Source organism: Cherax quadricarinatus, chromosome 32 (assembly GCF_038502225.1).
Source record: "Cherax quadricarinatus isolate ZL_2023a chromosome 32, ASM3850222v1, whole genome shotgun sequence".
NCBI lineage: Eukaryota > Metazoa > Arthropoda > Malacostraca > Decapoda > Parastacidae > Cherax > Cherax quadricarinatus.
Genome location: NC_091323.1, coordinates 26,746,848 through 26,762,153, shown reverse-complemented (window position 1 = coordinate 26,762,153; position 15,306 = coordinate 26,746,848). Strand labels below are relative to the sequence as shown.

General features: G+C 40.5%; 1 protein-coding gene across 1 annotated transcript in view; it reads right to left on the bottom strand.

Annotated features, from left to right (window-relative positions):
• Positions 1–15,306, bottom strand: part of LOC128690149 (glycine receptor subunit alpha-2-like) — a 303,369-nt gene that overhangs the window by 12,261 nt on the left and 275,802 nt on the right. The window lies entirely within an intron of this gene.

The following is a 15,306-nucleotide window of genomic DNA, read 5'->3' as shown; positions in this document are numbered from 1 at the left end:
GAAGAATTCACTCGATCGAAGACCAGGCAGAACTACAAAGGGATTTGGACAGGCTGCAGACCTGGTCCAGCAATTGGCTCCTGGATTTCAATCCCACCAAGTGCAAAGTCATGAAGATTGGGGAAGGGCAAAGAAGACCGCAGACTGAGTACAGTCTAGGGGGCCAGAGACTACAAACCTCACTCAAGGAAAAAGATCTTGGGGTGAGTATAACACCAGGCACATCTCCTGAAGCGCACATCAATCAAATAACTGCTGCAGCATATGGGCGCCTAGCAAACCTCAGAACAGCATTCCGACATCTTAATAAGGAATCGTTCAGGACCCTGTACACCGTGTACGTTAGGCCCATATTGGAGTATGCGGCATCAGTTTGGAACCCACACCTAGCCAAGCACGTAAAGAAACTAGAGAAAGTGCAAAGGTTTGCAACAAGACTAGTCCCAGAGCTAAGAGGTATGTCCTACGAGGAGAGGTTAAGGGAAATCAACCTGACGACACTGGAGGACAGGAGAGATAGGGGGGACATGATAACGACATACAAAATACTGAGAGGAATTTAGAAGGTGGACAAAGACAGGATGTTCCAGAGATTGGACACAGTAACAAGGGGACACAGTTGGAAGTTGAAGACACAGATGAATCACAGGGATGTTAGGAAGTATTTCTTCAGCCACAGAGTAGTCAGTAATTGGAATAGTTTGGGAAGCGATGTAGTGGAGGCAGGATCCATACATAGCTTTAAGCAGAGGTATGATAAAGTTCACGGTTCAGAGAGAGAGTGACCTAGTAGCGATCAGTGAAGAGGCGGGGCCAGGAGCTCGGACTCGACCCCCACAACCTCAACTAGGTGAGTACAACTAGGTGAGTACACACACACACACACACGTATATATATATATATATATATATATATATATATATATATATATATAATATATATGTGTATATATATATATATATATATATATATATATATATATATATATATATATATATATATATATATATATATATATATATATATATATATATATATATATATATATATATATATATATATATATATATATATATATATATATATATATATATATATATATATATATATATATATATATATATATATATATATATATATATATATATATATATATATATATATATATATATATATATATATATATATATATATATATATATGATACACTGGGACACAAGGTGCGGCATAAATTTCCAATTTTGTGTTCATCCTGTAACCTGTAAAACAGAAAAGTATTAACACTGCACAAAATTGACTCTGCTAAACCTGGTAGATTAAAGCAACTGATGCCAAATCAGTGCAGGAAAAACTGGAAAATATATAAAAAAAATTGTTGCTTGCGGTAAATCAACTTATACTGTACCCTATTTACTAATAATTGATGTGCTATTAGTATTAAAATGCATGAACAAAAACCTTATTTTGAGAAACTAACCCGAATTCTACTGGGTTTTTGAAGCCAAACCTCCACATGGAAGCCCGGGAGGGAGGATCCACCAGTCTACCCTGAGCTTCACAGAAAACCACGAAGAACCAACATTCACAGAAAACGACAACGACTGATGATAGGGAAGACTTGTATGCACCAGTTGCTAAGTACACTATTACAGTACATAACACACACGATACAACTCGTTGATATTGTTCACTTAACTGAAAACTTGTCTCGCCCATGTCCTCAGTCCTTCGTAATTACTAAGACATATTATTAAATAATAATTTTACTACATTTTCTTCAATGAATCACTGATATTGAAAAAAACGGTAAAATCCATCATATTCGTTTTATGTAGTCACACAAACGTAAACCACAGATTTTTTGTATCACTGCATTAGATGCATGGCTCATACCAGCACCTCTAATATTTTTCCAAGTAAGATTAGCCACTTGTTGATCACTAATGAACGTTTGCAGGTGAGAGGCATGGCAGGCGTTAATAGTATAGTTGAGGGTGGGAGAGAGAGGTGGCTGGCTCATGTACTGTACACACTCTTAGTTGTGACTGTCCGTGGTCGAGGTTCCCACTGCTACTGTCCCACCACACACACACACCTCACCACTACCTCAATGTTCACACCACTGTGCTATCTCACCTGTGACTATCATGCTTCACACACCACAATTCACGTTCTTTGCGTGTGTCCACCACCTGTTCCCAGGATTTCCTGTCTTGATACAAAAACATGAATATTTACAACGTATTTTTCCTCTTCTGGTTATGTCAATTGTTATTATGTGCGACGAGGACACGTGGAGCACTACAACCTCGCCTCTCCGCGCCACACACTGCGCTAATCAATTATATATTATATATTCATGGGGCAGCGGTAAGCTCATAGGGGTTCATTAAGTGTTGGGGAATGGAGGTTGGGGAATGGAGGTAATCAGGTACGAATCAAGGAATGGGGTTAATAGCTCTAATGATCGAGAATCCTTTAAATAACTTCGATTTTTTTTGGACTTTGTATGATAATTGTACCTATGTGTACCTGTGCCTAAATAAACTTACTGAGAGTAGGATAATCAATACGTGAGGCTGCACGTCACCTGCACACCATTAGTCAAGGACACTTACCACTAATATAGGGTTTAAAGCAGATTCTAAGCGTAATGTCCGAAGACCTCACTTTCAAGGACTACAACAATGCCACTATCACATCTGCTAGGAAACTGATAGGATGGATAATGAGAACATTCAGGACAAGAGATGCTAAGCCAATGATGATCCTTTTTAAATCACTTATTCTCTCTAGGCTGGAATACTACTGTACATTAACATCCCCATTCAAGGCAGGTGAAATTGCATAACTAGAGAATGTACAGAGAACCTTCACTACACATATAAGTTCCATCAAACACCTTAACCACTGAGAGCGTCTGGAAGCACTTGACTTGTACTCACTAGAGCGCAGGTGAGAGATATATATATCATAATCTACACCTGGAATATTCTGGAGGGACTGGTCCCTAATATGCACACAGCAATCACTCCATACGAAAGCAAAAGACTTGGCAGGCGATGCAACATACCCCCAGTGAAAAGTAGGGGCGTCACTGGTACACTACGGGAAAACCCAATAAGTGTCCGAGGCCCAAGACTGTTCAACAGTATCCCACCAGCAATAAGGGGCATTACGGGAAGTCCCCTGGTTGTCTTCAAGAGGGAGCTGGACAGATACCTAAAGACGGTGCCGGATCAGCCGGGCTGTGGTTCGTACGTTGGATTGCGTGCGGCCAGCAGTAACAGCCTCGTTGATCAGGCCCTGATCCACCGGGAGGCCTGGTCGTGGACCGGGCCGCGGTGGCGCTGATCCCCGGAATGCCCTCCAGGTAGACTCCAGGTATATACACAGAGCTATACACCTCTGTGCATATTCTGCTCAACATTCTTCATTGCACAAGAAATAGTGAATAACTTAATAACTTTCTGCAAAATTTGTCACTATGTTGTTCTGCATATTACAGATAAATGTTGAAGGTTAAGGTAAGATTTTTTAACCCAGTTAATGCTAGCCACCTAAGATCGCTCAATAAAACCTGAGCGTCATTGGGGACTGTGTCTCATTTCCAGTGGGGTCCTTTTAATCCTGTCCCCAGGATGCGACCCACAAGTCGACTAACACCCAGGTACCCACCTAGGTGAACAGCGTGATGTGTAAATTAACATGCCCAACGTTTCCACCTGTGCCGGTGATCGATCCACGGGAGCACAGTATGTGAGTTCTGCTCGCTATCAACTGAGTCACGGGTATTTTCAACTAAGCCACCCTAAAACTGCTGTAAAAACATATAACTATTTGTCATTAAAATCATAACCCGGTTTTGCAATATCCTGGGGTGAAGAGGAGCACGATTTGATGGGGAAGAGGGGCGCATGCAATGATGGGATTGATGTATAAGCTTTGATGGGTGGTGGGGCGCAGACGTTGATGGGCTGCTAAGGTGCAAGCTTTAATGGGGTACTGTGGCACAGTCACTGATGAGGGGAAATATAAAGATTGCTTCCCACCACCCTTATGTTAAATGCTGGCGAGGCTATTGACACGAAAGTTGTGGTCTGATATGTTACGTCATTGTATTGTTCAGCCATGCATGCTTTGTTAACTTGTATTGTTTGTCCATCCATAACTTTGCTACCTAGTACTGTTTGTTCATCCATAACTTTGCTACCTAGTACTGTTTGTTCATCCATAACTTTGCTACCTAGTACTGTTTGTTCATCCATAACTTTGCTACCTAGTACTGTTTGTTCATCCATAACTTTGCTTAGTAGTTTGTTCATCCATAACTTTGCTACCTAGTACTGTTTGTTCATCCATAACTTTGCTACTTAGTAGTTTGTTCATCCATAACTTTGCTACCTAGTACTGTTTGTTCATCCATAACTTTGCTACCTAGTACTGTTTGTTCATCCATAACTTTGCTACCTAGTACTGTTTGTTCATCCATAACTTTGCTACTTAGTAGTTTGTTCATCCATAACTTTGCTACCTAGTACTGTTTGTTCATCCATAACTTTGCTACTTAGTAGTTTGTTCATCATAGTACTGTTTGTTCATCCATAACTTTGCTACCTAGTACTGTTTGTTCATCCATAACTTTGCTACTTAGTAGTTTGTTCATCCATAACTTTGTACTGTTTGTTCATCCATAACTTTGCTACTTAGTAGCTTGTTCATCCATAACTTTGCTACCTAGTACTGTTTGTTCATCCATAACTTTGCTACTTACTGTTTGTTCAGCTACTTAGTAGTTTGTTCATCCATAACTTTGCTACCTAGTACTGTTTGTTCATCCATAACTTTGCTACTTAGTAGTTTGTTCATCCATAACTTTGCTACCTAGTACTGTTTGTTCATCCATAACTTTGCTACCTAGTACTGTTTGTTCATCCATAACTTTGCTACTTAGTAGTTTGTTCATCCATAACTTTGCTACCTAGTACTGTTTGTTCATCCATAACTTTGCTACCTTGTATTGTTTGTCCATCCATACTTTGCTACCTTGTCATATATTTTCCTAAATTCCTACACATATCGTATTTCCTAATAATATATTAGTAAGTTAATTATATCTTTTCTTTTTGCACGATAATGTCCTCGTTATTTCCATTACATGTGTGTGTTTTTCAAGATGGTAAACGCGATGTAAAGGTAACTTCAATCACTCTGGAAGAGAACATGTTAACATGCCGTAGATACAGAACCCATTAGTGGGAAGCTTGACGATGTCCTCATCACTCTACAGTATTCTCACAGCTCAGGTTGACAAACTTCATTACCCTGTGGTATATCTAAGAGGTAAAACATCCCGGACAGTAGACAGTTCTTGTCAGAGAGATTAGGAAACTTGCACGATGCACGTTTTTATCCAGTTTTTATACAGAAAAAGAGTTAACAGATCCTTGTCCTGAAAAGTGATGACGAGTAAAGAAAAGATTTTATATTTTTTGTTTTAACCATGACAGGGTGCCAAATTCCTCGGGGGTTTACACCGCACTGAAATTTTGAAGAATAAAAATATTCCCACTACTTAAATAAAATAAAGGATGAACCTTTTTATACAGGATGTGCTTGGAAGACAGTAGTAGTTACGAGAGCACAGTCCACGGGATCTCCACCACGGAAAGGTAACCATTCTTCTGGAGAGGATATTAGATGAATTTGAATGGGAGGGAGAGAGATAGAGAGAGACAGAGAGAGAGAGAGAGAGAGAGAGAGAGAGAGAGAGAGAGAGAGAGAGAGAGAGAGAGAGAGAGAGAGAGAGAGAGAGAGAGAGAGAGAGAGAGAGAGAGAGAGACAGAGACAGAGACAGACAGACAGACAGACAGAGACAGACAGACAGACAGACAGGCAGACAGGCAGACAGACAGACAGACAGACAGACAGACAGACAGACAGACAGGCAGACAGAGACAGAGAAGGAATGCTCACTACACTACTGCCGTAGCGTAATGACGTCAAGTTCAGCACACAATAAGAGTGAACAACTTAACACAGAGACAGGAACGTCGGGAACATTATCAAGGACTGACTCACAGCGGGGGACTCACTCAAGGTCTAACACGCTACATTAAACATCGTGATGGATGGTATCAAGGAAACAGGTATCCAAGCAAAGCATTCTCTGAACTGCACTTCGCACATGACATCTGTACTCCAACACCAGCACCTGTTCTAATGCGTTACAGCGTGTAATGCAGAAAATAACTGAAAAAAAGTGCGCTATAGTGCACTACAGCCCTAGTACTATAGTAACTATAGTGATATATGTAGTGCTATTACTAAAGTGCTCGTGCTATAGTTCTAATATATTGGTATTACTAATAGTGCTTTACATATAGTACTAATGTTATAGTGCTATTACTATAGTATTATTAAATAGTGCTATTACGATATTGGAATTACTATATTTTTACTATAGCGCTCTTACATAGTGGTATCACTCTAATGGTATTTCTATAGTGTTACTGGCAGAGTGATGTCTCTCACTCTTCACTTGCAGTGATGGAAGAGTGATGGCAGAGTGATGGAAGAGTGATGGCAGAGTGATGGAAGAGTGATGACAGGGTGATGGAAGAGTGATGAAAGGGTGATGACAGGGTGATGGAAGAGTGATGACAGGGTGATGGAAGAGTGATGACAGGGTGATGGAAGAGTGATGACAGGGTGATGGAAGAGTGATGACAGGGTGATGGAAGAGTGATGACGGTGATGGAAGTGATGACAGGGTGATGGAAGAGTGACGACAGGGTGATGGCAGAGTGATGACAGGGTGATGGCAGAGTGATGACAGGGTGACGTCTCTCACTTTTCACTTGCTGACGAAGTTTTACTGCGAAAATAAAAGGTATAAACAACTGTGTATGTCATGTGAACCTTGGGAAGGCAGACTACCAGTAAGTCGTGGATGGCAGTCATCCTCATGTGAACCTTGGGAAGGCAGACTACCAGTAAGTCGTGGATGGCAGTCATCCTCATGTGAACCTTGGGAAGGCAGACTACCAGTAAGTCGTGGATGGCAGTCATCCTCATGTGAACCTTGGGAAGGCAGACTACCAGTAAGTCGTGGATGGCAGTCATCCTCATGTGAACCTTGGGAAGGTAGACTACCAGTAAGTCGTGGATGGCAGTCATCCTCATGTGAACCTTGGGAAGGTAGACTACCAGTAAGTCGTGGATGGCAGTCATCCTCATGTGAACCTTGGGAAGGCAGACTACCAGTAAGTCGTGGATGGCAGTCATCCTCATGTGAACCTTGGGAAGGCAGACTACCAGTAAGTCGTGGATACCAGGCAGTCATCCTCATGTGAACCTTGGGAAGGCAGACTACCAGTAAGTCGTGGATGGCAGTCATCCTCATGTGAACCTTGGGAAGGTAGACTACCAGTAAGTCGTGGATGGCAGTCATCCTCATGTGAACCTTGGGAAGGTAGACTACCAGTAAGTCGTGGATGGCAGTCATCCTCATGTGAACCTTGGGAAGGCAGACTACCAGTAAGTCGTGGATGGCAGTCATCCTCATGTGAACCTTGGGAAGGCAGACTACCAGTAAGTCGTGGATGGCAGTCATCCTCATGTGAACCTTGGAAGGTACCAGTAAGTCTACCAGTAAGTCGTGGATGGCAGTCATCCTCATGTGAACCTTGGGAAGGTAGACTACCAGTAAGTCGTGGATGGCAGTCATCCTCATATGAACCTTGGGAAGGCAGACTATAAGTCGTGGATGGCAGTCATCCTCATGTGAACCTTGGGAAGGTAGACAGTAAGTCGTGGATGGCAGTCATCCTCATGTGAACCTTGGGAAGGTAGACTATGGCAGTCAGTAAGTCGTGGATGGCAGTCATCCTCATGTGAACCTTGGGAAGGTAGACTACCAGTAAGTCGTGGATGGCAGTCATCCTCATGTGAACCTTGGGAAGGCAGACTACCAGTACGTGGATGGCAGTCATCCTCATGTGAACCTTGGGAAGGCAGACTCCAGTAAGGATGGCAGTCATCCTCATGTGAACCTTGGGAAGGTAGACTACCAGTAAGTCGTGGATGGCAGTCATCCTCATGTGAACCTTGGGAAGGTAGACTACCAGTAAGTCGTGGATGGCAGTCATCCTCATGTGAACCTTGGGAAGGTAGACTACCAGTAAGTCGTGGATGGCAGTCATCCTCATGTGAACCTTGGGAAGGTAGACTACCAGTAAGTCGTGGATGGCAGTCATCCTCATGTGAACCTTGGGAAGGCAGACTACCAGTAAGTTGTGGATGGCAGTCATCCTCATGTGAACCTTGGGAAGGCAGACTACCAGTAAGTCGTGGATGGCAGTCATCCTCATGTGAACCTTGGGAAGGCACACTGTCAGTAAGTCGTGGATGGCAGTCATCCTCATGTGAACCTTGGGAAGGCAGACTACCAGTAAGTCGTGGATGGCAGTCATCCTCATGTGAACTTTGGGAAGGCAGACTACCAGTGAGTCGTGAATGGCAGTCATCCTCATGTGAACCTTGGGAAGGCAGACTGCCAGTAAGTCGTGGATGGCAGTCATCCTCATGTGAACCTTGGGAAGGCAGACTATCAGTAAGTCGTGGATGGCAGTCATCCTCATGTGAACCTTGGGAAGGCACACTGTAAGTCGTGGATGGCAGTCATCCTCATGTGAACCTTGTACCAGTAAGTTGTAGATAACAGTCATCAGTCATACCAGTAAGTCGTGGATGGCAGTCATCCTCATGTGAACCTTGGGAAGGCAGACTATCAGTAAGTCGTGGATGGCAGTCATCCTCATGTGAACCCTGGAAAGGCAGATTACCAGTAAGTCGTCCTCATGTGAACCTTGGGAAGGTAGACTACCAGTACGTCGTGGATGGCAGTCATCCTCACGTGAACCTTGGGAAGGTAGACTACCAGTAAGTCGTGGATGGCAGTCATCCTCATGTGAACCTTGGGAAGGCAGACTATCAGTAAGTCGTGGATGGCAGTCATCCTCATGTGAACCTTGGGAAGGCAGACTACCAGTAAGTTGTAGATAACAGTCATCATGTGAACCTTGGGAAGGCAGACTACCAGTAAGTCGTGGATGGCAGTCATCCTCATGTGAACCTTGGGAAGGCAGACTACCAGTAAGTCATGAATGGCAGTCATCCTCATGTGAACCCTGGGAAGGCAGACTACCAGTAAGTCGTCCTCATGTGAACCTTGGGAAGGTAGACTACCAGTACGTCGTGGATGGCAGTCATCCTCATGTGAACCTTGGGAAGGTAGACTACCAGTAAGTCGTGGATGGCAGTCATCCTCATGTGAACCTTGGGAAGGCAGACTACCAGTAAGTCATGAATGGCAGTCATCCTCATGTGAACCTTGGGAAGGCAGACTACCAGTAAGTCGTGGATGGCAGTCATCCTCATGTGAACCTTGGGAAGGTAGACTACCAGTAAGTCGTGGATGGCAGTCATCCTCATGTGAACCTTGGGAAGGTAGACTACCAGTAAGTCGTGGATGGCAGTCATCCTCATGTGAACCTTGGGAAGGCAGACTACCAGTAAGTCGTGGATGGCAGTCATCCTCATGTGAACCTTGAGAAGGCAGACTACCAGTAAGTCGTGGATGGCAGTCATCCTCATGTGAACCTTGGGAAGGCAGACTACCAGTAAGTCGTGGATGGCAGTCATCCTCATATGAACCTTGGGAAGGCAGACTACCAGTAAGTCATGAATGGCAGTCATCCTCATGTGAACCTTGGGAAGGCAGACTACCAGTAAGTCGTGGATGGCAGTCATCCTCATGTGAACCTTGGGAAGGCAGACTACCAGTAAGTCATGAATGGCAGTCATCCTCATGTGAACCTTGGGAAGGCAGACTACCAGTAAGTCGTGGATGGCAGTCATCCTCATGTGAACCTTGGGAAGGTAGACTACCAGTAAGTCGTGGATGGCAGTCATCCTCATGTGAACCTTGGGAAGGTAGACTACCAGTAAGTCGTGGATGGCAGTCATCCTCATGTGAACCTTGGGAAGGCAGACTACCAGTAAGTCGTGGATGGCAGTCATTCTCATGTGAACCTTGAGAAGGCAGACTACCAGTAAGTCGTGGATGGCAGTCATCCTCATATGAACCTGGGGAAGGCAGACTACCAGTAAGTCGTGGATGGCAGTCATCCTCATGTGAACCTTGGGAAGGCAGACTACCAGTAAGTCGTGGATGGCAGTCATCCTCATGTGAACCTTGGAAAGGCAGACTACCAGTAAGTCGTGGATGGCAGTCATATTCATGAAGTACGGCCTTCACCTGCAGTGTACAAGAATGTATTAAGATTCTACGCAAATCAGAATACATCCAACGAAAGTAAAGGAAAGGTAGCTCAGATTCCTCGGATCAACATCTCTTGATCAGCATCTAGGCATCCCCTATTCCTTCAAGGTTAGAGACTACTTAAGGTTAAGAATATGTATTGAAGACTGGAATATTCAAAGAACTCTACGTCTCTCTACTAGTTTATTAAGTACAATCAAAATATAGGGTTATTACTCTCCACATTAAAGACTCGGTTATATACATGCATTTATATACACACACTTAAGACTAGAATTTACAGTGTGCGAGGCCATGACGAGTGTAAACACATGACCTCAACATCTGTAACTACGTACGGCATATGTTTCCACCTTATTTTTTCTTGTGTATGTGTGTGTGTGTGTGTGTGTGTGTGTGTGTGTGTGTGTGTGTGTGTGTGTGTGTGTGTGTGTGTGTGTGTGTGTGTGTGTGTGTGTGTGTGTGTGTGTGTGTGTGTAGTGTAATCAGTAACATCGCGTAAATATATAAACCCATTATTAGTTCTCAGAGTTCCTCATCATATTAATGAAAATATAGAAAAAGAATAAATGTATGTATATTTATGTATAAATAAATAAGTATATAAAGTAGGCATAAGGTTTGTCAGGTAGCAGGACAAGTGTTTCCTGACGCGGGTCTTAAGTCATATGATGACCTGCAGCTGGAGCTTTTGGTCATCTGACGGAGGCCTTCCACTGGCTGGCTTACCGGTCCACTCCTTCAAAAATTATGGTTATGATATTCAGCATATAAAATACATTAATATTCTATAAATTAAACAAAATATATAAAAATAGGCTATGTCCTCAACTTTGTTGAGTTTACGAAAATTCTTAGAAGTTTATAAACTCACAAGATAAACAATTCCAGTGTAAGCAAGACGAAGCGACTCATCTCAGTTGTGTAAGGTGACACTCAAGAATAATGAGCGTTGATAAATGGTTCAGAGAACCGGCAAGTTGATGAATTAGACACATGTGCAACACTTGGGTATCTTTACTGAAGAAACGTTTCTCCACGCAGTGACTTCATCAGTCCTCAACAAAGAAGAATGGTGAAGATCAGGAGTTTGAGGTAATCAGTCCCTCAGCCTGGAGTCGATGTAATCAGTAGATAAATTATATATATATATATATATATATATATATATATATATATATATATATATATATATATATATATATACACATGTATATAGGGGCTTGGACTTCCAGCAAGCGTGCATGAGCGTGTTAGATAGGAGTGAATGGAGACGAATGATACTTGGGACCTGACGATCTGTTGGAGTGTGAGCAGGGTAATATTTAGTGAAGGGATTCAGGGAAACCGGTTATGTTCATATAGTCGGACTTGAGTCCTGGAAATGGGAAGTACAATGCCTGCACTTTGAAGAAGGGGTTTGGGATATTGGCAGTTTGGAGGGATATGTTGTGTATCTTTATACGTATATGCTTCTAAACTGTTGTATTCTGAGCACCTCTGCAAAAGCAGTGATAATGTGTGAGTGTGGTGAAAGTGTTGAATGATGAAAGTATTTTCTTTTTGGGGATTTTCTTTCTTTTTTGGGTCACCCTGCCTCGGTGGGAGACGGCCAACTTGTTGAAAAAAAAAAAAAAAAAATATATATATATATATATATATATATATTATTATATATATTTATATGCGTGTGTGTGTGTATATTATTATTATTATAATCAAGGGGGAAGCGCTAAACCCGGAGGATTATACAGCGCCTGGGGGGAGGATGTGGAAGGCATTCAGGCTTAATTCGGGGAACTGGAGCACAGATCCAATTCCCTAAATCAAGAGCCCCTCACCAACATCAAGGAACCTTCCCTGAGGGGTGTGTGTGTGTATAAATTCACATGACTAGTCATAAATGAAACTCAACATTATAAATAACGTTCCTTAAAGTAGTAAAAACATATTATATAAATGGTTATAATTATAACCTTAATTTTTAAAGATGTGAACTGGTAGGCCAGTGGAAGGCCTCGGTCAGATGAGCAAAAGCTCCAGCTGCAGGTCATCATGACTAAGTCCCGCATCAGGAAACACTTGCCCTGTTTCCTGACAAACCACCTTACCTAACCTAAACTATTAAGAACACGATGTTGGGAAAGTATTTATATGTTAGTTGCGCTGAAACTAATGAACACAAGACTACTATCCATTAGTTCAATAAAAAAATACATTCCTCAGACTTCCATAATCACAGTTATACAACTGGACCGTCGGTCAGTAATGGTACTTGTCTGACCAGACACCATCATATGAAGAAGTCTATCAGATAAAGCCGGTAACATTGAAATATTATATCAGTGTGACTTTGTAAATGGTCCAAGACGGACCGAAACGTCGACGTAAGTTTCTCTCTCCTATGTGCGAGTTATTTGTGTATTATTCTAGTCACGGTATTATGCCTTTTTGTTCTTTATATTCACAACATATTTAATTCCGAATATGTATTTAAAGATGGGATTGTAAAAGAAGTAAATTCTAGAGTGTTGGGGAGAGGAGTGGGATTAAATTATGGGGAATCATTACAAAATGGGAGTTGTCATAGTTACTTTTTGCTGATGATACTGTGCTTTTGAGAGATTCTAAAGAGAAGTTATAAAGGTTAGTGGACGAGCCTGGAAGGGTGTATAAAGAAAGTTGAAAGTGAACTTAGATAAGAGTAAGGTGATGAGGATATCAAAAGATTTATATAAGGAAAAATTGGATATCACGTTGGAGGAAGGGTGTATGGAAGAAGTGAATGTGTTAAGACACTTGAGAGTAAACTTGTCAGCGGATGGGTTTATGACGAACAAGGTAAACCATACAAATGAAGGAAAAAGGTAGATGATGTATTGAGGTATCTGTGGAGGCAAAGAACGTAATCCAGGGAGGTAAAGAAGGGAATGTATGAGAATACATTATGTATAATATAGTGGGTGTGAAGCGTGGGTTGTAAATGCTGCACCGAGGAGGAGGCTGGAGGCCGTGGAGATGTCGTGTCTAAGGGCAATGCGTGGTGTGAACATTATGCAGAGAATACGTAGAGTGTAAATCAGGAGAAGGTGTGGAGTTAATAAAAGTATTATTCAGAGAGCTGAGGAGGGGTTGTTGAGGTGGTTTGGTCATTTAGAAAGGCTGGAGCAAAATGGGATGACTTGGAGGGTGTATAAATCTGTAGTGGAGGGGAGGAGGGGTAGGGGTCGTCTTATGAAAGGAGGGGGTAAAAGAAGTTTTGTGTGCAAGGGGCTTAGACATACAGCAGTTATGTGTGAGCACTTTAAAGAAAGGGTTTGGGACATTTGCTGTTTGAAGTGAGATCCGAACTGTCATTTTTGCGCGCCTCGGCAAAGACAGTGATTATGTCTTTGGAGGAGCGCTGTTACCCTGTCCCGGTGGGAGACGGCCGACGAGTTGGAAATATATATATATATATATATATATATATATATATATATATATATATATATATATATTTATATATATATATTTATATATTTATATATATTTATATATATATATATATATTTATTTATATAATATATTTTTATATTTATATTTATATATATTATATATATATATTTATATATATTTATATATATGTTTATTTATATATATATATTTTTATATTTACATTTATATATATTTTATATATTTATATATATTTTTATATATATATATATTTTTATATATGCATATATATTTATATATATATATATATATATATATATATATATATATATATGTATGTATATATATGTGTATATATTTTTTTTTTTTTTTCTGTCTCATAAACATGCAAGATTTCAGGTACGTCTTGCTACTTCTACTTACACTTAGGTCACACTACACATGCATGTACAAGCATATATATATATACACATCCCTCTGGGTTTTCTTCTATTTCCTTTCTAGTTCTTGTTGTTGTTTATTTCCTCTTATCTCCATGGGGAAGTGGAACAGAATTCTTCCTCCGTAAGCCATGCGTGTTGTAAGAGGCGACTAAAATGCCGGGAGCAAGGGGCTGGTAACCCCTTCTCCCGTATAAATTACTAAATATAAAAAGAAAAACTTTCGTTTTTCTTTTTGGGTCACCCTGCCTTGGTGGGATACGGCCGGTTTGTTGAAAAAAAAAATATATATATATATATATATATAATGTCGTGCCGAATAGGCAGAACTTGCGACCTTGGCTTAAATAGCAACGCTCATCTTGTCATATAGGACAAGTGAAAATTTGTGTATGCAATAATTTCGCCAAAATCATTCTGAAGCTAACGAAAAACATATATTTGATTATGTTTCTTTAGTACTAAATTACTGTAAACGTATTTAAAATATATTTAGTTGGGTTAGGTTAAAATAAATTGCTCTTGTTATAATAAGGTTAGGTAAGTTTTCTAAGATTTTTTGGTGAAAAATTAATTTTTTTTCATTAACATTAATGAAAAAAATATATCTTTAAACGTATAAGAGAAAATTTTAGAAAGAACTTAATTTTAAATGAGTTCTTGCTATTTGACCAGTTTTACATATTCATTTGACATATATATATATATATATATATATATATATATATATATATATATATATATATATATATATATATATATATATATATATATATATATATATATATATATTATGAATCTTAATTTTATATAACAAATGCACAAAAAATAAACAAAAAACAAAACAAAACAGGTGAGGTGCATTTATGAAGGGTACACCAGAGGTGAGGGAGTGTTGTCATGGCTACGACACAATATACGTATAGCCAACCTAGAATAATGGTGCTCTAGGAAACATTATATACAGCGTAACATGTATTTTTTTGAGTCCACAGTCCACTGAAACATACATATAAAAACACACAATACACACACACACACACACACACACACACACACTCACACACACACACACACATATATAT